Raw genomic sequence first — 25,089 nt, 5'->3', positions numbered from 1 at the left:
GGTTTACAGATCTCCAAGGACTAATGATCTTAGGCTCATCCTAACTGACGTTAATAGTCAACACTCAGTAGGGCTGCTTCAGTCAATCTCTTTCTCAGGAATCCTGGATCGAGAAGGTTCTGCCAGTTCACTTGAAGCCTTAGCAAATAGATCATTCCCCTGTCACACACTGCCTCTTTCTGCAGCAGGTCAGCGTCAAGTATTGAACCTTCAAAATTCATAATTTCCCATATCCGCACAGATCCAAAAGTAGCAGCGGTATTATACACACTAAGAGATGAACTCATTGCAATTTTCCCTGCAGTCTTCCTGGGACTCAAAAGAAATCTCATCAGAGGAAACCGCCAGTATGCAATTGTCCCACAGGAAGTCCAGGGAGACATCCAGGAAGAAACTGCTAGCACTACATATAGGTCCACAGGTCCTGAAGGCCTGTGTATTATTTACTAATATTTTGTAAGTTGAGGAAGTTTTTCATACTGATTTTTCATGCATTAATAGGCTTAATAGTTCTGTCTACAATACTCTGTTCTAATCTTATATAGATAGGTAGTATTATTGGTGATTGATTGCTATTGTACTGTTATTCTGTTAGTCATGCCAAGCTTTCATGGAAGAGCTAAAGGAGGTACCATCCAAGGCTCTGAGGGGAAAAACCCAAGATCTTTTCTTCTTCTTAACCACTTTACAATCAGAGAAAACCAAGAAAAAGGCAAATACAAAATAAAGGTAAGTTGAAATTACTTCAGGAAAACGCACAGAACTGACTTGATGTACTGCTAATCACCATCTTTGATCCCTCCTTTTAAGCAACTTTAAATGAGCTAGTCAACAAAATATTCATTTATTTTATGCAGTCTAATGTTAAGCATTTCAAGTCTATTTTTTTTCTCCGCCCTCAGGATGCTTAAAAATCACATTTTAAAATTTTGACCACTGGCACAATGCCCAAGTAAACCTTTTCATCTATGGGACTAATGATAGAAATGTTTTAGTTTTATAAAGCATGTGCTTAAAAGGGAAAATAAAGCCTGAATATGAAGACACGAAACAAAGTCTACTTTGCAATATATATGTACTAAAGAAGTTCAGCAACCATGAACAAGAGAAAATGATTATAACTGAACAAGCTTGCAGTGTCACATGCCATTTTGGAGTACATAGATAATAGATGTGAAAAGGAAAAACTAAGTGAAGTGAAAAGTGTCATGGCAGGAGGAGAGCAAAAATGCATGGATATAAAAAAAAAACATTTGAATGTAGTGATGGCTTCAAAAACAGAAGTTGACTGCAGAGAAAGATTATTAAGATCATCAAATTTATTTTCCTTACTTTTCCAAAGTAACAGGCTACAGAGAAATTTCCAGCTCGCCTTTGCTTTCCAAGCAGTATAGCAGAGTAGGCAACTCTGGTTCTTAACGAATGCAAATACATCTGGTTTTCAGGATATACATAATAAATATACATGAGCTACATTTCCATTCACTTCTTTCATTGTATGTAATTTATCTCATGCCTATTCATCATGAATATCCTAAAAACCAGATCTGTCTACAGAACTTGAGGACCAAAGTTGCCTACCCTGCACTATACCTATCTCATACTTTTGCAAATTTGAGCCTATTATATGCATGACACCACCTTTTCTGCAAATAACTACTTCTTTATACTGGAGTGCCTCTTGTTCTAGAACCTACTGCCACAATGTTTACCTCTTATATATATTGTATCCCTAGGTTGGCTTTCAAGTCCTCAAACCACAAATTAGATGTTCTCAAAACCAGACCTGACTATGCACGAGATATATTTGCAAACAGTGAAGGTAGAACATGCAAAGCCATCTTCTGCAAATTCACTACTGATATCCTGATAACCAGCCCTGTCTGTGGCTCTTGAAGAGTGACCAACCCTGACATATATACTCAAATTGTGAGGGAAGACATGAGAATGTAATATTTAGGCTTAGGGAAACATGCAGTGCATTTTTTTGTTTTTTTTTGGCGGGGGGGGGGTTTGTATGCAAAAGTATTTTGCTCCCATGCACATGAATCAACTTAACTGAACTCTGTGGCAACCAATTAACACTTTTCAACTGTTAAATGGCAAAAATCATCTACTCAGTTTCCTCAAGCATAATTACAAATGCTAATTCTATTCAATTTACTATTCATAAGCCTACACCCAAATGCATGTCTTACTCACTATGGACTACAAATTAAAAATTAAATGTCATACTATAGGGGCATATCCTTCAAATATTCCAGGAGAAAGTGACTTTCATCCTAATGGCAAAGTTTAAGAGCAGGAAGTCTCCCTTAACGCATTCACAAAATAATGTTCTCCCTTTTCTTTCTATTTTAAGAACTCGCTCATTCATGGAGGCACTGGATTTATCACATCACCCAAATATATCCCAATCGATAGGTAAGTCTGGTAAAACCCACTGCCTTGCACAATTACACTGGGCAACAGATTTTCACAAAAATTATGTTACGGAAATGAAATTAGTCAATTCTTATAAATTTGCATGTGCTAAACACGAATGTGACTGTGAAAATGCAAAATTGGCTCTAGTTTTTTTGTAATATGCAATAATATAATTACATCTTGAACTGTATGCCAATAGTAGGAGACCTACGGTTAATACCGTTTGAAAAATGAAGTCATAGACTACGTCTTAGATTTCTTTGCTTGTCTCTTGTACACCTGTTCGGGAGCATCTCTGCAGAGTGTCCAGCAGTAGTCAGCCAGCATGAATATTTCAAATGCTCACCCTTTCTGACTGGGCTTCATATAGTACACTGCTGACGTCAGCTTACTCAGCAGCAGCATGGCAGTAGAATTGCATTGCATCAGAAAATGAAGTAATAAACTCTGGATGATGTGTGCATGATGGTATTATGCAATATGATGCAATATTACATCATTCTAGGTTTATTTAGGATGTTGTTACAGTCCTACTGGATAAATTTACACGACTAAACATAGAAAGTGAACTAGATTAAATATCTTCAAAACGAGAGCCAATAAAAACTTTTCATGGTCATATTCGTGTTCAGCACATCAAGATACTACAGAGTAGGACCTTTTTAGGTCAGTAATACTTTCATTGTTGCCCAGTGTTACAAGAGTATTGGAAGCCCTCGTTCATCGAGTAAAGAAGAGATAGAGAAAGTACGTCTGAGAAGCTCCACAACTGCAGCAGAATTTGCCTAGAAGTTACATCATTGGGATATATATATATATATATATATATATATATATATATATATATATATATAGTAGAGACATGCAGCAGAACATTTCTATAGTTAGCAGTCTTCAGTAATGAAATATCCCATTGCATATTAACAATAAGAATACAAGCAGAGTGTTATCCCGGGCCCATTCAAACTTGCCATAAGGGCTGGTGTCAAATTATCTCCGCACATTCCATTTCAGCAGCCCACAAGCATAGTCACTTTTAGAGATGCATCTACAGTATTTATACTTCTAGAGATGTTTACCGCTGTCTTACTTGGTGATTACTGAAATGCTATTTACCTTCATTACTACTTGGCATTTAAATAAACACAGCTATGTGTTAAATATTTTATTGCCAGCTGTAAAATCTTAAAACTATTGAAGAGGAAAACATAGCAGTTAATGCGTACATTTAAATGGTGCTCTCTCATCATTTCAAGCCAGAATCAGAGCTTCAAACCAATATGGGCTTGTCATGAGATCTTAAGTGCAAGCATTATTTCAAAATAATCCTTGTTTTAGTATAAACATTTCTGATAAATACTAATACACAATTATCTTTATAATAAACTGAACTGAAGTGTAAAATCAAGTATGGCATATTAATTTATACTGCAGCTAAAAAATAAAAGAAAAAGATAACATTATTTCAACATTGAAATATATGAAGATTTCCATCTTTGCTGGAAGAAATTTGGATTTTTTAGCTAATAAAATTAGAAAAAAATGTTCACAAGAATGGAGAACAAGCTGCTGTAGAATACCTTTTACACAAATATACAACCTAAAATGTTTCCAAGAATTTAAGGGCTAATTGCACCAAGAATTTTACCTGTAAACCTCCCAAACTGGGAGAAATTCATTAGTACATCTAGCCCCAAGATTTTCTTTTCTAGCCAAGTTACTCATTATGAGTAAACAGAAGGATGAAAGGAGCAACTGAACAGGATCTAAAAAGCTTCATGCATTTCCCAACACCGCATATCACATCACATCTAAATATGTTTTCCTTCTTTGAAGCTGATAAGTTATACATTTACTTGGACTATATTTAACAGGATCCAAGGCTGGATAGTTCATGGTTCACCTTGAATGCCCTATTCCACTGAATACCTGTTTGATGCATCTGGATGCAGTCTAGTATTACTCATTGACTCACTCATGTTTCAATTTTATAGAGGAATTTGTTACATAAAGGGGCAGATTTTAAAAGCCCTACACGCGTAAATCCATAGGATTTATGCTCGTAGGTGGGGTTATGTGCGACGGGCCTATTTTACAAAGGCCCAGTGACGCGCGTCTAAGTCCCGGGGCTTTGGGAAAGGGGTGGGGAGGGGGCGGGGTGGTCCAGCGGAGGGGCAGGGCCACAGGCCTCTGGGCACAGCGGCCATTTGCCGCTGTGTCAGAGAATTGGGTGCTGGCAGGCGCAGAAGGTAGGACAAAGGTCCGGGGGGGGGGTCTAGAATAGGGATAGGGGTGGGTTGGTTAGGGGAAGGGGAAGGAAGGTCAGGGTAGGGGGTTAAGACGTTTCCTCCCAGGCTGCTCCTATTTCGGAGCGGCCTGGGAGGGAACGGGTGAAGATTGCAGGTGTCGGCGCGCACAGGGTACACAATTGTGCACCCCCTTGCATGCGCCGACCCCCAATTTTATAACATGCGCGCACCTGCGTGCGCATGTTATAAAATCAGGCATCCATGTGTGCGCGCCGGGTAGCGTGCGCACATGGTCACCCATGTGTGGCTTTTTAAAATTTACCCCAAATTAAAGGAATGATTTGACTTTACCAATTCTTCTGATTCTCTTTGCAATTTAAAAAAAGCTATGGCCTGATATAAAAAAAAAAAATTCACAATTCTCAATCCTAAATGAGTCCTTCAAAATCATTGGCAGTTATGTACCTATAAAGGAGTTTGAGATACATACACCCATAATGAAGATGTACAAAACTTCCTTGGTTATCTTCTTTTGACAAAAATCAATCAGTAGTGTTATTGAAAGGGTTTCTCTTTCCCAGCTAAACTCAATGAAAAAAAGATAAAAAAAAAACAGAAAATACCACCAATTTTTCTCTTGAGGAGCAAAGGGGATACATTTTAATGTAACACGAAGTAGATTCTTTTCTAGCTTTTTAAAAACAGGTCTTCTCATATAAATACAAAGTGAACAAAATATAGAGAAATCATGCAATGATGTACATAGCAAAACTGGAATATGTTAAACTAGTGCTGGGATATAAAAGAGAAAATCTATTTCAACTCTATCACTCAAGAGAGCTAACTCCTACTCCAATTATACTAAAAGACCTCACTTTCACATTATTCCATGGGAATTGCAGCACAATTTGCTTTTTGCTGTGTAAGGAGAAATGCTAGCCCACTGCTACCCACTTGGGGTCTTGCCACTTATGACCACTTCTGCGGCCTGCCATGTCTCTGGCTTATCCCACCAGCCTAGTCTACCATCATGATTCCAGAGCCCTGTCAATGCTTCCCCTACATTTGCCGCATCCTACTGTTATCTCTCTATTTCAGTTTGAAAAGGGGAATTTAGTAAGAGATGGTACTGGCCCAGAGCGGAAGGAACATTGCCTAGAGAAATTAAGTGAAGAGGGTCTGAAGCAGAGAAGGACAGTGGAACAGACTGGGCTAGAGAATGAAAAAAAAAAAATCACAAACTGTACCAACACCAAAGGGTCTCAACATCATATGAATTACATAGTAAAATTTATTAAAGTTTTTAGAGTTGTAATTTGACTATCTATACTGTTCTTGTTCTAAAATACATACATAACTATAGTCCAAACAGAAAGTAAGTCGTAACTAGAAATCAATTCAATTTTAAAAGTAAAACAGTAGGCTATCACCATACTTAGCTGCACAAAATATTATGCATTCATCTGTGTAAAGAAATGAGGAGCCAAACCACTATACACTCTTGTACTTTTACAGTGGTCTCAATTTCAGTTCATTCAAAAACGTTAAGAGTCTAATCTCTTGCTAATTCGTATGCTGCTTCATATTACAGAATACATTACCACCCCTTTGCTTACTTAAGTAAATGTAATAAATACATGATTAGTTATTCAGCTGTAAATAATTTGCCTCATTTGTTTCCAACAAGAATTAAATTAATAACATGGACAGTTATTGAAGTGCTCTGAATCCTGAAATGCTTCAGATATTCTTCTAATGTTTTATGTACAATTCAGAACACGTTCACATATGGAAAACCAAAAGAATTCTATCTATTGCCAGCAATGGTGTTTATGAGAAGAAATTAGAAGAAAAAAAGGTCTCAAAAGCCAAGCACTGTGAATTCTTACAATTTTCGATGAAAACAAATCAGAAGACACTTTACTCTCTGTTGAAATCAGCTGCTGCCAGGCCATATGCACATATGGCTAAACAGGAAACAAAATCTGAAGATAAAGTCACAATTCTATTGTTTTGTCTTTCACTTTCCAGCTCACCCCAGGTTAACAGAGAAGACAGAGACACTCCTGGGTTTGCATTATGGCATGCTTTCATAAAGCAGAACTATGTTGCCATGCATACGACAGGGCAAAAAAGGGATTGGATTATTCTCTTTGGGTGGCAATCCTTATTTCTCAGAGGCTATTTTATATATATACACACACATACATACATACAGATAGATATATAGATACAGATAGCTTGAGTGTCTGCCTGTACACATGTCTGTATGCGTACGCCTGTGCCGTCTTGTGTGTGCGTGTATGTGTATAAGCCTGACAGACAGGGCTTTGCAGATGGAGCAGACTGTCTTTGTACAATGTACCTTCCACTGTTCTGGGCGCCACCTAGTGTTAGTCACACATTCATGCCTGTTTGTGGTCACTAGGTGGCGCCCAGAACAGTGGAAGGTACATTGTACAAAGACAGTCTGCTCCATCTGCAAAGCCCTGTCTGTCAGGCTTACACACATACACGCACACACAAGACGGCACAGGCGTACGCATACAGACACATGTACAGGTAGACATTCGAGCTATCTATCTCTATATATATGTGTGCAGACTTTACCCAAACATGTAGTTATAAATGTACATTCTTAAAGATGGGGTTCTGAACTCTTCTCATCTGATAAAATATATTTTGATAAGCTTGATGTAAGTGCTGCATCTTGCCTAATAAAAATAATAGAAAATGAATGAAAAGTTTATAAAAAGTACTGCATTTTTCATGTTCTGCTCTAAAATGAACATTTAGTTTTATTAAATGACAAGAAAAAGCCAGGATTAAGCAGTTTTTTATTAGTGAATATTTTCTCAACAAAAAGTAAAATGCCTCTTGGGAAACAATTTTATTAAACATAGGATATTTTTTGTTTTGTTTTTATTTCTTTAATCTTCCTGTCAACTTCTGCTGACTGGTTTTCATACTGCCCAGAGGGATGCAAATCTGAGAGCAAGTACAATTGACCCCAGTGCATTAGGAAATGACTCTCCATAGGAAATAACATCTATTACTTGGGATGATTTCTTGGTGTTTAAAGTGCTCTCTTTGAAATGAAAAGGAGACACCTCAGCCTTGAAATGTTAGACCTCTATTTTTTGTGAAGCCTGTCCCTTTAATTATTAAAAACAGATAGAAAAAGATAAAATGTATAATGGAAATATAGGAGTGACAGAAAATTGATCAACCTCTGTCAAGTATATTTAAGGGTGTTAGTAAGTCCTATCTTAATGTAACCAAACATAACATGGGCACGCTTCAATTTTACCCTGTGTGTCCTTGTTTCCCCTCCTCTTGCCATGAACCTTCCTTTCCTTTCACAGAAACTGATCAACAAGACAGCAAAACATATCAACATACTCTAATGCGCCATTTCATTGGATAAAATAGCCACAACTTCATTTATACATATTAATTTCAAAAACATATTTACTTTAAGCACCCTACCAGCAAGGTGGAAGGGGGCAGGACAGAGAAGAGCTTCAACTTTCTAATTAAGCAATCATTCCACCCTGAGGACAATGTCTTTCAGCTTCCCCACATCAAATTCATAGCATTCCCATGCATCCAGAACCCTCTCTATTCTCAGGGGCCTGTAAATACTAAAGTAATAGTGGCCACAACTACCCAGGTTTCACTTATTTGCCTGAGCTTCTATGTTCAATTCCTACCTCCCTTTTTGTGCCAGTAATGGGATGCCACAGGGAGGGAGATCAGTAAAATCTTATTTAGCTCCGACTTAACACTAGCCTTCAGGCTCCAATTAACATTTCAAGGTCATTTGAATTGCCAAAAGAAATGTATTAAGCACAATATCTGATAGACATACTCCATTCCCCCATTGAAAGACCTGAGCATTCTTTACTTATCTCCTATTTTACTATCCAACTTCACAATGCTTTAACATCACAGAGAAGGATGGAAATATTTTTAAATTTACCACAGGATAAGCCGAAAGTTTCACGGTAATTCAGTACTTCACCACCAGCAGGAATTGTTATCAAATGGCACAGCTACTGTCTTTCTCCTCTACTTTCTGATGCTTTTGAGTCTACCAAGTCTGTCATCAGTCTCCTAGACTGCCTGGCTTCCTAGTGTTGTTATAAAGCCTGTGTAAAAGGGAATAGATCTGCAGCAGGACCACCAGGGTCATGGTCTGCAAAACGTCAGGAGGGAGGGAGTTTTATTTCGCCAACGTGGCTTGGTACCGGTACTATATGATACGCAGCATTTTGCTTCAATGAATCATTGCATGCTCTCCCTGTGTCCGACGTGCCTCCTCCATGCAATGTCTCTCTTCACTATTGACACTCATTGCAGCTAGACACTACCCTAGCCGCTGCCCTTGGACTCCTGCTGCTCTTATCTATACTGGTTGGGCATTTCCTGCCATCTTACTTCCTCCTTCCCCTGTCTAAAATTTTAAAACTTCAACTGATCTTCCTTCCATTTCTTACCTTCCCCTCCTCCCTTCCTTACAGGTCTTGGATGGGAACCCTGTAATGTAGCTTTCACCCTCGTTGGCTAGGCCTTTTCAATGCTCCTCTAGCTCTTCTAGCCTGAGCACAGAAAGGGGCGGATTTTAAAAGGAGCGCGAATAGGCCTACTTTTGTTTGCGCTCAGGCGCAAACAAAAGTACGCTGGATTTTAGTAGATACGCGCGGAGCCGCGCATATCTACTACAAAACCTGGATCGGCGCGCGCAAGGCTATGGATTTTGTATAGCCGGCGCGCGCCAAGCCGCGCAGCCTACCCCCGTTCCCTCCGAGGCCGCTCCGAAATCGGAGCGGCCTCGGAGGGAATCCTCTAACACCCTCCCCTCACCTTCCCCTCCCTTCCTCTACCTAACCCACCCGCCCGGCCCTGTCTATACCCCCCCCTTACCTTTGTTGGGGGATTTACGCCTCCCAGAGGGAGGCGTAAATCCCCGCGCGCCAGCGGGCCTCCTGCGTGCCGGGCCGCGACCTGGGGGCGGGTACGGAGGGCGTGGCCACGCCCCCGGACCACCCCGGGCCATAGCCACGCCCCCGTACCCGCCCCAAAACGCTGCCAACACGCCCCGAAAACGCCGCGACGACCGGGACCCGCCCCCCGACACGCCCCCCTCGGAGAACCCCGGGACTTATGCTCTGCGCGCGCCGGTAGGCCTATGTAAAATAGGCTTACCGGCGCGCAGGGCCCTGCTCACCTAAATCCGCCCGGTTTTGGGCGGATTTAGGCGAGCAGGGCTCTGAAAATCCGCCCCAAATGTTTTACCTGCTCATCTCGAACAGCTCATTCTGCAAGTTCAACCGGTTTCAATCTTCTTTTACAAGGCTTAAGAACTAAAATAAGGATTCCATAATGCACAAAATGGTATAATTTGAAACAGTGGCACTTTTTTTTTTCTTTTCAATTAGGCCTACTTATCAAGCACCTTTGTTTAGCTCAATTCTATTTCTGTTCTTTATAGTGTATCGCATCCATTATTTAAAAAAAAAAAATCTTTAAAACCCATTGATTATTCTTTTCTTTTTTTCTAAGTTTTAGAAAGATGAAAAATGTTGTCACGCGATCGCCCGCAATTTTAAACACCAGCGTGCGCAAATCCCGGCAGATGCGCCTGTGGCCGGGCCGAGCACACGCCAGGTGCATTTTAAAAACGGCCCGGCCACCGGCGCATCTGCCGGTGCGGGCCAGGGGCAGGGTATGAGCGGGCAGGGCAGGGGCCGGCCGGGACAGCGCCAACACGCACGCGCATGGGAACCATGCACACATATTTACACGCACGTTGGTTTTAAAATCTAGCTTAATACGGCTCCAAAAAGTTTCAAATATGTTTTTTCTGTTATTAAATTGAGAAGAGGACTTCCCCAAAGTAACCAGACATAACTGCAAATACCCCAAAGGAAGAGAATGCTGATCAATGTCTTTCTAATTCTATATAACATAAGGATTCCACATTTGGATAGCAAGGTGATTCCATATATGGAAATCAAAGAAAATTTTTATCTTGTTATTTTAAAGCATGTCAAAATACATAAACCCTACTGGTGCTCACTTTATGAAAATACAGCTCACTTTTACAGCACCAAACATCCTTTAGAATATGAAAAATAAAAAAAATCAAGAAAATTGCTACTTGCCTCTGTGTTTCAGACCATCAGGCCAATGCAATACCATACGCTGGCTCAACATGCGTTTTGGACACGCGTCCATAACCCCCGATGCAAAACAGGAGTTGGCGCATCCAAAACGTGCGTTCAATCGAGCACGTAGATAATAGCGCTCATCACATGTAAATTCATTTTGATGAGACTATTACGTACTTCCCCCCCCCCCAGCGATTCAAAAAAATAAAGAATGTGCACCCAATGCAGACATTTTAACCCACAAATATTAACGCCTACCTGGAGCAGGTGTTAATTCTCGAGGAGCCCAAAAAAGTTACAGAAAAGCAGAGGAGCAACCAAAATAGTAGAATTTAAAAAAACAAAACAAAACAAAACAAAGTGTGCTGGCAGTCAGGTTAGGAAAAAAAGAACACGCATAAAATTGAGCGGCCATTTTCCTAACCTGTCCTGCCACCTCTCCTGGGCGACTGCTGCTAAGGAGGTGCTAGGGGCGCACAATTTCTCCTAGCACCTACTTTTTACCATGGCACCCGATTTGAATATCAAAGCAGGCACCCAGGAGAGTTGGGTTGGTGTGTGTTAAGGGAGCAGGCACTCAATCATGAGTGCCCGTTTAACACGCACCGGTACTGCATCAGCCTGTATGTGCAAAGAACTCAAGTTCCCGCCTTGGCAGTCCTTAAATCCATTTACTCTGCCTGACTTCAGGGTGAAAAGCGCTGAATATATATGGACTGTAGGCAACTGAAAAGGGCACTAAATACCCAGCTGGTGCTGCCACAGAGATACTGGAGGCAAATGTATCCAAGAGGGAGGAGGGGGCATGTCTACATTGCCAACTTTCAAGTCTGCTGTTTTGACAGGGTTCAGTACTTCCTACTGCAAAGCATTTAAGATGGATATTCTGTTATTTACAATGACGATAATAGGACCACAGCACACAGAATGCTTTGGGGTGGAAGATAAAAAGACAAAGAAAAAGGAATATGTACCATTTTCAGTACACCATGTCACTTCCTGGTGTACCTACTTAAAACATGACCTTATCTGTCACGTGCACATTAACACACACTGTGCATTCCTTCAGGAAAGATCTTACTATGTTTGTACCCATTTATGTTTAAAATTTCTTAACTTAGGATCCTATGCATTAAGCATTATTCGCATACAGACAAAAATGGGAAAAACCCTTTAGAACACACTTTAACAAACAAGCATATCATTGCTGACCCGAATATTTAATTTATTTGCTTTTAATCTGATCTACTACTACACTAGCGAGGTACATTTCTATAAACAATGTACAGACATACCAAAAAAAAAAAAAAGGAAATCAGCAGCACAAATTGCTCCCAAGTATCCTAATGGACATGTTAATCCTGTGTTGGAAGAAGAGGTTTTAGAAAATAACTTGCAAGGACTATACGAGTCCAAGCCCTCATGCACCATACCGACCTAAGAATCTGAGAAGAATGGTCAGAACCACTTTCAAGTGACCTTAACAGTAACATTGGTGACCTGAAAAGCAAACACCAAACAGCGGGTTAAGCTTGCACCAACCCCATACGCTATATAACAGGCTATAAAATATTGCAGCACAGAAAAGCTAACTCACTACGTGCCCCTGGGGTAAGGGCATCTGTGCAGAACTGATTCATGAGCTGAGGTATGAAGAGGATTGAACTAGGCTTATCTGGATTTAATGTTTAATATAAAACTTGCAGTGCTAGTTTCACCAAAATCAGCTATAATCAGCAACAATATAGCATTTACTGATGTATGAATATTAGTAGTGAAGTGGCATCTCAGATTCTAAAGCTGGGATCGCTCAAATCCCTAGCTACAAGAATGGGCAAAAAAATATCTCTGAATGGATCCGGCCCAAATAATCACTGCCTTTCTATTTTGGAAGCCAATGTGTATGTAATAAGTTAACCCATGTGCATTCATAAATGTTTGCAAAGAGCACTACATTAATAGGACTGAAACAAAGCTCAGTAAAGCCTTTTACAATTTACGACATACGTTGGTAGAATTTTTCTTTCTATTTGAATTAACTGAAATAGTCTGGAAAAGGAAAGAAAGACTGGGAACTCACCGGGGTACTGGCTCAAGTGGACATGAATCAAAAAGTAGAGATGGTAAAAATAAAAACTAAGCTTGAGATTATTGCTCAGATTCAGGAAGCTCTAGTTGAGGACAATATCCACCTATTGTGAAGAATGCAGAACCTGGAAAATTTGGCAAGGAGACAAATCTCAAATTTATGTTTGGTTTTTTTTAATTACCCATGGTATCAGCAATTGAGAAGTTTAAGAGATATTTACTGGATATTTTGAAAGTTGCCAGTTCAGCTGATCCCTTCGGTTACGATTATCTTCCACCCTTTCAGAAGCAAGAAGTTGGTGGCCTTTAGTCTGAATTGTCTAAGTCTAGAAAACATCCTGACTATTCCCTCAACCTTAAATGTGATGTTGGCTTTGGATCCAGACAGACTGGATACTCAAACTATTTTAGAAGCGTTGCAAAGAAGGGCGTGGTGCCGGGCCGGTGCACTGACACTGCTGTTAACCTGGTGCTGCATCCACAGCTGGGGGGGGGGGGGGGGGGGGCTGGCTGGGCATTCAAACCGCATCATTGGGACGCGGAGGTAACATCGCGTGGCAACGTGGACAGAGGATGCAGCGAGTCCTGGTTACGAGAGGCTGGCCTGTGGGGGAGAGCAAAGGAGGAGTCGAGGAGGTTCAGGGTACTTGTGAAGTGGTGCAGAAACCCTACTGGGCGATTTGAATATGGGCTACGAGGAGGCAGTTCCTTCCAAGCAGGGAGGGTGAGCCCAGGACGCTGACTATGCGCGTCCCTTTCAATTCCTGCTCCCCATGCTGCAGCTGCTGCCTCGTCTCTCCCTCCCACCCGGGTCACTGGGTTTGCAGTTAGTCAGCATTTGATGTTAATAGGTTGCTGATAATCCCTGTTTAACACGGGTCTGGCTGCATATTGTCGAGAGGCGTCTATTACACCTTATACCTGAAGGGGTTTAGCGCCTCAAAAATGCGCAGCCAACCCGCCAGAAAACTAATAGCAAATGCATGTTGATGAAGCTATCAGTCAGTCACCCGGGATTCAGAAAGTAAAATGTGTGGCGAATCCACACATTTTACGCTCATAAATAAAGGCCTGCCCAAGGGCAGGCCTTTATTTATGAGCAGCCCAGAAAAGTGTACAGAAAAGCAGAAAATACTGCTTTGCTGTACATCTTCAGACTTAATATCCTAGCGACATTAAGTCAGAGGAAACAAAAATGTAAAAAAATAAAAAGTAAATTAAAAAAATAAAAAGTTCCAGCCGGTCCGGTTAGGAGAACGGACGTTCAATTTTTCTGACATCCGTTTTCCTAACCAATCGCTGTCAGTGGGTTCGGAAAACCAACGCTTGTAAAATTGAGCGTCTGTTTCCTGAACCCGTTGACAGAGCCACCTCTCCTGGGCCAAGGAGGCGCGCTAGGGGCGCATAATCGTCCCTAGCACCTCCTTTTAGCGTGACCCCTTATTTAAATATAGGATTGCGTACCCAGGAGAGGTGGCTGGGCGCGCTTTGGGAGAGCAGGCGTTCAAAGAGTGCCCATTCTCCCAGGATCCTTTCTGTATCGGGCTGACACACACACTTCCAGTAAAGCAGTATATTTTTTATGTTCACATTATTAGCCTCCAAGGATATTTTTTATTATAAAGTTTGGACAGTTTAAATTATGTGAGTCAGATGCATCAAAAATATTTTACGCATTCCGCTTCTCTTGCACAAAACCTTAATAAGAACATTAAGTTGAATATTCATCTTTCTGGTACTCTTTGTAACATTACATACATAGTTTCAACTCATATGTAGTGTTAGAAGTATGTGTTATAACAGTAACCTTTATCTGTAAGCATGCTTTGGAAAAGTTGGGGAATGTTGCACCTGTGAGTTTTTTTTTATATAGAGTTGCTGTATAGAAATTCCAATCTCCAATTTAGAAAATGTGAAACTAATTGGGTATGCAGACACATGTCCTTCCCATCTCTGATTAATTAGCACCACTCTAAGTCCTTGCATCAATCTTGTGAAAACCACTGTGACTGATCTTATCTCACTGGGAGCTGAAAATTACTTTGCCAGTAACATAATACATTTTGGTATAAACATCAACAAAGCCAAACCACTTTGGTGGCCTAAACACATGAGTTTTAAGGTTGTGCATTTCTGAAACCAAAAGTATAAGAATCCACCAACAGAAGGCAACACACCTCTGCTCTGAAGGATGTTTTAGTGCCAATCTATAGCTAATTAAAGTGATGATGCTACACATATGCGTTCTCATCTAGAAAAAAAAACCAGTGTTCTAGAACCGCCATTGCTATTCCATTGTATTTTTTCTGCTACAAAAAATAAATAAATAAATAAAAATATTACTCCAGCAACCCATTTGGACATAATGTCACCATTAACAGCATTCAAGCTTTGACAGCTTACACAATATTTCCCTTAGTGCTATATCAGGGGGGAAAAAACAACCAAAAAAAGGGGGGAAAAAGCTTTTGAGAAAGAGGTTATATGTTCTTTTTCAAGCAGTCACTTTTACTTAATAAAGAAACAATGGCTTTGTTAGTTCTGAAAGTTTATCTCGCTTTGTCCTTTAGAACTGGCAAACCCGGATGACAAGAGCCAAAAATGTCAGCAAGAAAGATGAAGAATACCAATTTCAGAGCACATCTGAAGTCTGTCAGGCAGGATATCCTTAAGGGACCAGTCCTATTTATCATGTACATTTCTACACTCTGGCTTCCCTGAAATGTAACTTTTCATCACTACACAGAGCAAATTTACAGCTCTATTTTGTGAACTCGGCTTCCTGACAAAAAAACTCATCTAAGCTATCACAGGCCAGAACGGATTACCTTTAACTCCTGTTAATTTTAACTAAGACTTAATGAGTTCATAAATTCCTATCTTAAAATAATCCAGCAAGATATATTGAAGGGGATATGCATCAAACATTATACATCTAATCTGTTCCTTTCATCACATGTGCCACCACTATGAAGCAATCTTTACAAGACAAAATCACAGCTCATCACTACGTTGACTATAATGTTGCTCAGAGTTCTTAGGTGTAAGTGGCATGGTAATAGACTGTATCTTGTTTAAAATATTAGTTTTTGTTCCATAATGCTAAGCTACTTTTATTCAAACTCTTACTTTAAAAAGATTTTCTATCAGAAGCAAGGGGAAGTATTATGAATAGGAAGGCTGGAAGAGATGGGGGAGACAGTTATGTTTGGAAATTTAACTAGAACTGTTTTCCATGCAGACTATATGAAAATTATTTTTAAATTCAAAATGGTTTTTTTTTCCATGTACAGAGCACAAGAAACATCTTTAAAAAATTTGGAAAAGCATGCAGAGGTATAACTTCAGGAGAGCTTTCTAGCGTAGATTTGTAGAAAGGGTGTGAGCGGATGTGAGTTTTTGGATGTATGAGGGAGGTATAGGATGGATGTGTAGGGTGGAATCAATGGAGGGAATTGTCTATGTGGATGGGTAAATATGGGAAAAGGAGATGTGGATGTGAAAGGATGTACATGGGGATATAGAGCTGTGTTGAGCATGTTGGGTATGTTTTTGAATAGGTAGAGGGGCTGTGGGGTGTATGGCTATGTTTGTAAGTAGTGGATGTGGTTGTGACAGTGTAAATGGATATTTGTGTGTAGGGCTTTATGAGTAAGTTGGATAGGTGTCGAGAGATTGCTTGCATCGGGCTGTATAGATGTGTATGTATATGTGAGTGTTGATTTAGTAGGTATTGAGGATGGATAAGTGTTTGGTTGGGGTAATGTGTGACAGGGTAGTGTGTGCAAGGATTGATCAGAGTGTAGAATTCTGTGGGGCATGGTTGTGTATGTGTAGCTGGGAGGGGTTATTATTGGGACAAGTTTGTATGTGGGGAGTATTTGTGTGTATACATGAGAATGTGTGTGCGGGCTGAACAGAGAAACTGTCATTTGCTTGTGTACATAAATATGCGGTGTGTGTGTCTGTATGTTTACTGTGTAAATAATTTGGAGGCACCTTTCTGCCATTCTTTGCCAGTTGCTTCAGATATTTTCTCTATGTCTCTATGTTGCTCTGTGGCAAAGTACTGGAAGGGTGAAGGGGGAGCAATGGGAGTGAGCACAGGGTAGTATTCTAACAGTTTCCCATAGAATGCAAAGGGCATATATTTTTCCCATAGAAAGCAAAGAGGATTATTTCTTGGAGGCTCAAAGGGTAACTTTCAAACAGCTATACACAACAGAATATATAGGCTTCTATGGCCACGCATAGATCTATGATTGCATTTTATAACCTGCACATATATACATGCATATCTTTACCACAAAAAATATACACATATGTATGCTTACATGCGAATACATGCAATGCATTGAAAATGAGTATTTCACTGCACTCAGTGTGTATTTCTCCTACCTATTTAAAAACATGCACATGTATATTTTGCACATGAAAATAAACTAGGATTTACTCGCATAAAATCAGATTTATTCATGTAAATCAGCATATTTTAAAACATGCACACACCATTAATATTAACCAATTTATTAATTACTCTGCCAGTTCACCCAGTCCTTCTCCAGATCAGAGACCCTCATGGTTCTTCAGCCTGAACTCTTCCCCAGCTGACCCAGATCTCCCACCCAGCCAATAATACATAATAAGTCTAATATCCCTTATGACATATAATTAGCAGTTGTTGCCAAATATATGCTCATGGCTAGCCACTCCTTTTTTACGCGCATCTATGTGCACTCAAAACATGGGTGCATACTTTTGACTTTTATAAAATACCTATTATGCAAGTACGGGCTTCTTACACGTGAATGTGCTAATTTTTGCGTGTGTAACTTTGAAAATTCACCCCTCAGTTTTGGAAAAATACTGATCTGATATTTCTGATTTTTGAACTCAAGATATTTACATTTTCTTCCCGAATGCCAAACTGGTGAATTTCCATCCCTTTTTTGGAGAGTTATTGTGCCTACAGACAACATTGATTCCTCTTAATTCTTTCCAACATTCTGTATGTTGGAAACCACAAGAACTGAGCACTAATTGCTTGCATAAAGAAAAAGCAAAATGTCAGAATACTAATACACTTTGAGGGGAATTTTAAGACCCACGCGCAGGTGCACAAGTGCGTGTATTTGCTGGCTCACGCATACAGATACAGCGATTTTATAACATATGTGCATATATATGCATTTACGTGTGCCTGTCACCGCATCTCAAAAAAGATATAGTTGTGATGGAGAAGGTACAGAGAAGGGCAACCAAAATGATAAAGGGGATGGAACAGCTTCCCTATGAGGAAAGACTAAAGAAGTTAAGAAGAGATGGCTGAGGGGGGATATGATAGAGGTCTATAAGATCATGAGAGGTCTTGAACGAGTAGATGTGAATAGGTTATTTACACTTTCGGATAATAGAAGGTCTAGGGGGCATTCCATGAAGTTAGCAAGTAGCACATTTCAGACTAATTGGAGAAAATTATTTTTCACTCACACAATTAAGCTCTGGAATTTATTGCCAGAGGATGTGGTTAGTGCAGTTAGTGTAGCTGGATTCAAAAAAAGGTTTGGATAAGTTCTTGGAGGAGAAGTCCATTACCTGCTATTAATCAAGCTTACTTAGGGAATAGCCACTGCTATTAATTGCATCAGTAGTATGGGATCTTCTTGGTGTTTGGGTAATTGCCAGGTTCTTGTGGCCTGGTTTGGCCTCTGTTGGAAACAGAATGCTGGGCTTGATGGACCCTTGGTCTGACCCAGCATGGCAATTTCTTATGTTCTTAAAATACACACAGAGGAGCTTTGCTGAATTTAAAGTGCATCATCACAGATATTTGCTGAATTTGAAGTGCACTGTTAGTATTTCTAAAGTGCATGGCAGTATCTGTACCCAAATATGGATTAAGGCTACTGATGATTTTTTTTTCTATTATATGGGAAATACTGGCATCCGAAAAAGCTGAGCTGGTAATCTGACCTTCACAGACATGTGGTTTCCACTACACACATGCTGCATAAAAGCAGTATGAACTGGCCCCTCTTTGTATACACATTAATGAAAATTCAAATAAATAATGCATTTGTTTATATTAACAAAGATCATGTACAAACTGATTTGTGATTTGTTCAGAATATTCCAACAATATTGCTACATGTGAAGAGTTACTGATTTTATTATATTTATTTTATGATTTGTTTCTTTTTTACATTTTTTATCTGCATCTTTCCACATCGTGGGCAATTTTGAATAGCCTGCATTATTTGCAATCTAAGCAGACACTTGCAGTTGAATTTCAAAAGGGAAACCATGTGTGTGTGTGTGCTGCTCCCCTTTGAAAATTAGCAGCCACAGAAGTTTGTGCACTGCTCCCCTTTGAAAATTAGCAGCCACAGAAGCTTGTGCACTGCTCCCCTTTGAAAATTAGCAGCCACAGAAGCTTGTGCACCCACATGCTTTGCATCCACTATTTCTGCGAGTGGCCAAGAGATTGTAAATTAGCTAGCCTACGTTTGAAAATGTCAAATGTGCGCAATGCTTTACTCCCCCCAACCAGAACATGCCCAGAGGACCGGCCCACTTATTTTTTGTTGCAGCTAAAAGTACATACAAAATGAACCTCAGACATACTTTTAGATCACTCTGAGGGTGGCTTACAATCAGGCCAGTTTGCTCAGTAAGTCAGTATTAACCCATGTGCAGAGCTTTAAAAATTACCCTACATGCTTTCACAAATACATTTGTACTTTAAGTAGGAAAAAAAAAAAAAGATAAATATGATCTCCTTTAAAACCTGTAATTTTCCCCGTTTCCTCTCTGGCACAGATGATTGAACACAAGAAAGAACCAAGCTGACGAAAACAGCTACTTTTTAATTTCACATTTTTTCAAATGAATTTGAAGGTGGGTTTGTTTTGACTTTGTTTTAAATTTGTTTTCCACTTTTTGCAGGCAGACATGCATGCCCCTCCCACCATCTTCAATCACTCCTCTACATCACACATTCAAATAAATCAATTTTTCTGGCTAAAGAAATGAATGCAAATAAAATAACACCTTCAAATCCATCTATATTTACTGAAGAAAAAGAAATACAGCAGCCTTAAACAAACCAATGTATTCATTTTCACTGCTAAGTTCTCTGCCAGTTTGTTTGAGGAGGATTCAAAATAAGTCATGATTTTCCTCTCCAAGAAGATTTATTATGTTGTTTCAACCAGTCACTCACATGCAACAGGTGGATGGCTAATGCCATTTTGCACAGATCATTAGGCAACAGGGGTAAGTAATTCTGGTCCTGGAATACCACCACAAACAGGTCTGGTTTTCAGGGCATCCACAATGAATTTGTATGAAAGATTCGCATACAACGGAGCCAGTGCAAGCAAATATACTTCATGCATTTTCACTGTGGATATCCTGAAGAAAACCAAACCTGTTTGCAGCACACCAGGACTAGCATTGCCAATCCTTGAGCTACATAAATGGTGTGCACTAACTAGAACAGTTTTCCTCTTGCAAAATCATTTTACACTCACGCTTATTTCCATGGAAATTATTTCAAGAATGAATGCATTGAAAGCACTTCACTGTGTGTTGTCTTTTAGTGACCAGATCTAGAATTGACGCATGTGGGATAAACATGTTGCATTTTATTTAGTCAGTAAAATGTCCTTTACAAACCGAAAGGATCAAAAAGACTATCTACACTAAGAAAATATGGCTTTACGACTTCACTCCGACATGGAAGGAAATTTCACATAAGTTCAGGGGATATACAAACTTTTAGTCATAATTCCATATATCCCCTGATATTTCTCCTTTTGTGCAGCTCAGTACTACAGAAATTACTGAGCTGTACAAAAGGATCAATATCTATAACCATATTTCTTTCTGTTGTAAAAAGACATTTGGACCAGTTTGGGTAACATTTGGCTCTGATCCTCACATACTGGCAAGGCCATCATAGATACTCCATAAACACCCACAACGCCAGCTTGCTGCCAGAGCCAAAACGAAAAAAAAAAAGTATCCTTCTCAAACCACATGGAGCTTCATCCATACATATGCCTCCAGGAGAATTAAAGCACGAGTAAACCTACTTTATAAGTGTGAACCTCAACTGAAGACAGTGGGAATGCCTCTAAATCATGTCGCCCAAACTCCTTACCTCCTTACCTGTTCTGCATCTACTTCTCTTTCTTTATTCTCTTCAATTGTGTCTTCTCTCAACTTTGATTCTACTTGTTTTATCTACATCCTCTACTCAGTGGTACCCCAGCACCGTCTAATTTTTCCTCTACCACTAAGTTACCCATTCACACAATATCTGTTATGTTCACAAACCCCCTCTTCCACCAATACTTTCTCCACAATGGTCCCAGCCCAAATTTTCTGCCACACTCCCCATGACTTCTTTCTTCCTATTGCTGTCTTCTCTTGCATTTATCTGCTACATTTTTTATATTCTCCTTTGATTACCATAGGCCACTTTTATTCTCTCCTGTCTCACCCAACATACCACCATTACAAGATTCACCTTTACCATAACCCCACTCAAACCTCTTTTCATACTCCACCACAACAAAACCTCTCCATGCTCATACACTAAGCCACACAGCAAAATTGCACATTCAATACGCACATTTCACACACATCAGTATTCCAATTAAGGAGTTTATTTACCAAAGTGTGGGACAAAGGGGTTTGTGGGATCAGCCACCACTATCTTGAATTTAATCACGAGTGTGGCAAGAGTAACTGGGGATCAGACCTTTACTGGGGATGCTGAAACTGCACTTTGAGGTAAAGAAATGGGTCTAGGAAGGGGAGGGGGATGTCATGACCAATGGGAGGAGGTGTACTATTTTTGGCATTTAGGTGGGGGACAAGGATTCCAAGGAGGAAGTAGACTACATGGCAGGGTATTTGTATACTTGGAGCTACCTACCCCATTCATTCCTGATCATAGGCTGGGGAAGCAATGTGTATCATCATAGTTGGTAATCTGCATACATTACATCTGCAGGTAACATGTCTAAGCTTCAGTAACACATGCTACCATGAACAGGATTCACTAAAGGCTTAGTAAATGCTGCGTTAATGGAGTGGGGGAAAAGAGGACTAAAGTATATTTAAGTACTTTAATAAACAGGACCCCTAAAACACTCAAAGATATCCAATTTTTTTAATTTTTTTATGATTTTAAGAAGTAGTGACTGCCTTAGACACTACTTTCCAGGAATAAGGGGAGAGATCTCAGACCTACTAGTTAAGAAGTCAGGAATACAGTGTTCTGAATAAGCCCTTTCCAGGGAATGAGATGGCTGGTTAAAGGCAACTCCCCTTTTGTGTCCAAGGCAATGCTCTAGCTCTTAAAACACATTTGCAGACCAGGTTACACCGGAGCACACTGTACTGTATCGGCCTGTTTGTAACTAAAGTAAGTTTGCCTCTGTAAATAAAAGCATAGGGGCGGATTTTAAAAGGAGCGCGAATAGGCCTACTTTTGTTTGCGCTCAGGCGCAAACAAAAGTACGCTGGATTTTAGTAGATACGCGCGGAGCCGCGCGTATCTACTAAAAAACCTGGATCGGCGCGCGCAAGGCTATGGATTTTGTATAGCCAGCGCGCGCCGAGCCGCGCAGCCTACCCCCGTTCCCTCCGAGGCCGCTCTGAAATCGGAGCGGCCTCGGAGGGAATCCTCTAACACCCTCTCCTCACCTTCCCCTCCCTTCCTCTACCTAACCCACCCGCCCGGCCCTGTCTATACCCCCCCCCTTACCTTTGTTGGGGGATTTACGCCTCCTGGAGGGAGGCGTAAATCCCCGCGCGCCAGTGGGCCTCCTGCGCGCCGGGCCGCGACCTGGGGGCGGGTACGGAGGGCGCGGCCACGCCCCCGTACCGCCCCGGGCCGTAGCCACGCCCCCGTACCCGCCCCCAAAACACTGCCGACACACCCCGAAAACGCCGCGACGACCGGGACCGCCCCCGACACACCCCCGACACGCCCCCCTCGGAGAACCCCGGGACTTACGCGAGTCCCGGGGCTCTGCACGCGCCGGTAGGCCTATGTAAAATAGGCTTACCGGCGCGCAGGGCCCTGCTCGCCTAAATCCGCCCGGTTTTGGGCGGATTTAGGGAGCAGGGCTCTGAAAATCCGCCCCATGGTGTATACTTTAGTATAGCAAACGTATTGCTATATATATAATTTTAAGTAAACAACTGAATCTTTAGGAAAACAGGGCTATAATGAGAAAGAACACATTCTTTTTGTTGTTAAGAGTAATCCAATCTACATCTTGTTTCAAAGTGACTAGATCAACTAATGTATCTGAGGCTCTGCACCAATGAGAAGATTCTAACAGTAATTTAACAACTCCCTAGACCCCGTTTTTTCAGAGCTATGACACTAAGAAATAAGATTCAATTAAACAGTGCAATCCTTTAGGATTACTGATTCAGCATTTTATTGACCAAGTCACTTATCAGCAAAAAAAAAGACATTTTTCCAACAACTAGAGAGATCTTAATATAGTTTTAGATCCATATTAGCTATTTATAGAACTTTGAAAAGAGCACAGTTTCTCAATCTACATAAAGATATGATAAGCAAACTAATAAAAAGGGGCTAAATGAAATATAATTAGTTTTAACGCCAATGTTTGCTTTATAAGAACATTTAAGGTTACTGCCTGAAAAATTTCAGAAAATAAAAATTCTAAATCTGCATTTCTCAAAAACAAATGGCTTCAAAATAACAATTTTAACAGGAAAAAAAATCTGTCTCCAAATGCACAATTTCCTAAAAAATAAAGGAAGAGTATACAACCAAAAGTATGTAAAACAAACAAAAAAATGCCTCTAGAAAGCATCCATTTAGTAGGATTTAGAAGATAAAAAAAAAATTCTTCCATATTTCCCTTCTCAGTCCATATGCATGAAGTTAGGAGTTCCATTCTAAGATACTGAAACGTTTTACGGTTATATTCTGTTCTTCTGTCACTTATACAGGAGGTAAAAAAATAAGCACTTTTGTGGTACATTCAGATTTCACTTCTGTGGCCCCTTGTTTCAGAGTAGAGGATGGTAGGTATTTCCCACATGGACAATGTGCTAAATTCTTCATGTCCTTAGCCACTTACATGTGGAAAATCCACAATACAACAATGATTGTTCAATTGAGCTATCATATAGGCTGCTGCTCTTAATGTGCTGTGTATCATTCACTGTCCACATCCACAGTTTTATGTGTGGAAAATACTATGCACCTTAAAAACAAGGATTGCTGAACATAAAATATGGCTTATTTCACATTGTATACAAAACCAAAATGTTTTTACAGACTTACATTTCTGTGCTATTACTCAGAATCTGTTCATTGGAGAGGTGGTAGATTTGTCGAGGAGGCTATTACAGTTTGAACACATATGGATTTGCTATCTTCAAACACAAACTGTAAGAATCAAATTCTGAAAAGGATTTGTCTCCTTGTGAAACATGTTCTACAGTGATGACATTTTTTGATTTTGGTATATTCCGACTGTAACTTGATGTAAATTGCTGAGCTGGCTCATCTGATGACAACATCGACAGGGGAGTCTCTTCTCCTCTGTTTCCTATTTTTTGAGCTTTGTGCTGTTTTCTGAGTGACAAAGATTGGTGACCAATGGGATATCTTTTTTTTTTCCTGGCTTCTCAGCCAACATCGTTTGAGGCAGTAAAAAGAACTTGACACCATTTTTGTTAGGATCGCAGGATAGCATTGAGAACCACGAGCCTGGATAATGCTCCCTATCAATTCATCACACCACGGATCACTCTATTCTTCTATATTCCCCTGAAAGTGGCATATTGCACTGGAACACTGACTGATGCTGGGCTTCATATTGAAATCGAGACTGAGATGGAATCAAGACTGTGGCCAATACATATTTACATCTGAAATTTATTTTATTTAAATCTTAGACATTATCAAAGGTTATAAATATATATACACAATATAGAATAGGTTCCTATTCTATATTTATATAGAATGGCCTTAATTTAAAAAGAAAAATTGATGCTCTTGGGCGACAGGCATTTTTATTACCAAGTATCTCTGATATCACACTAAATGCCATCTGGAAGCTTGATTATTTTACATATTTCAAAACACC

General features: G+C 40.1%; 1 protein-coding gene across 3 annotated transcripts in view; it reads right to left on the bottom strand.

Annotated features, from left to right (window-relative positions):
- The window catches only part of PTPRG (protein tyrosine phosphatase receptor type G), a 1,221,857-nt gene that overhangs the window by 823,887 nt on the left and 372,881 nt on the right, over positions 1-25,089 (bottom strand). The window lies entirely within an intron of this gene.

Source organism: Rhinatrema bivittatum, chromosome 4, assembly GCF_901001135.1.
Source record: "Rhinatrema bivittatum chromosome 4, aRhiBiv1.1, whole genome shotgun sequence".
Classification (NCBI taxonomy): domain Eukaryota; kingdom Metazoa; phylum Chordata; class Amphibia; order Gymnophiona; family Rhinatrematidae; genus Rhinatrema; species Rhinatrema bivittatum.
This window is presented reverse-complemented; position numbering and strand designations above follow the sequence as displayed.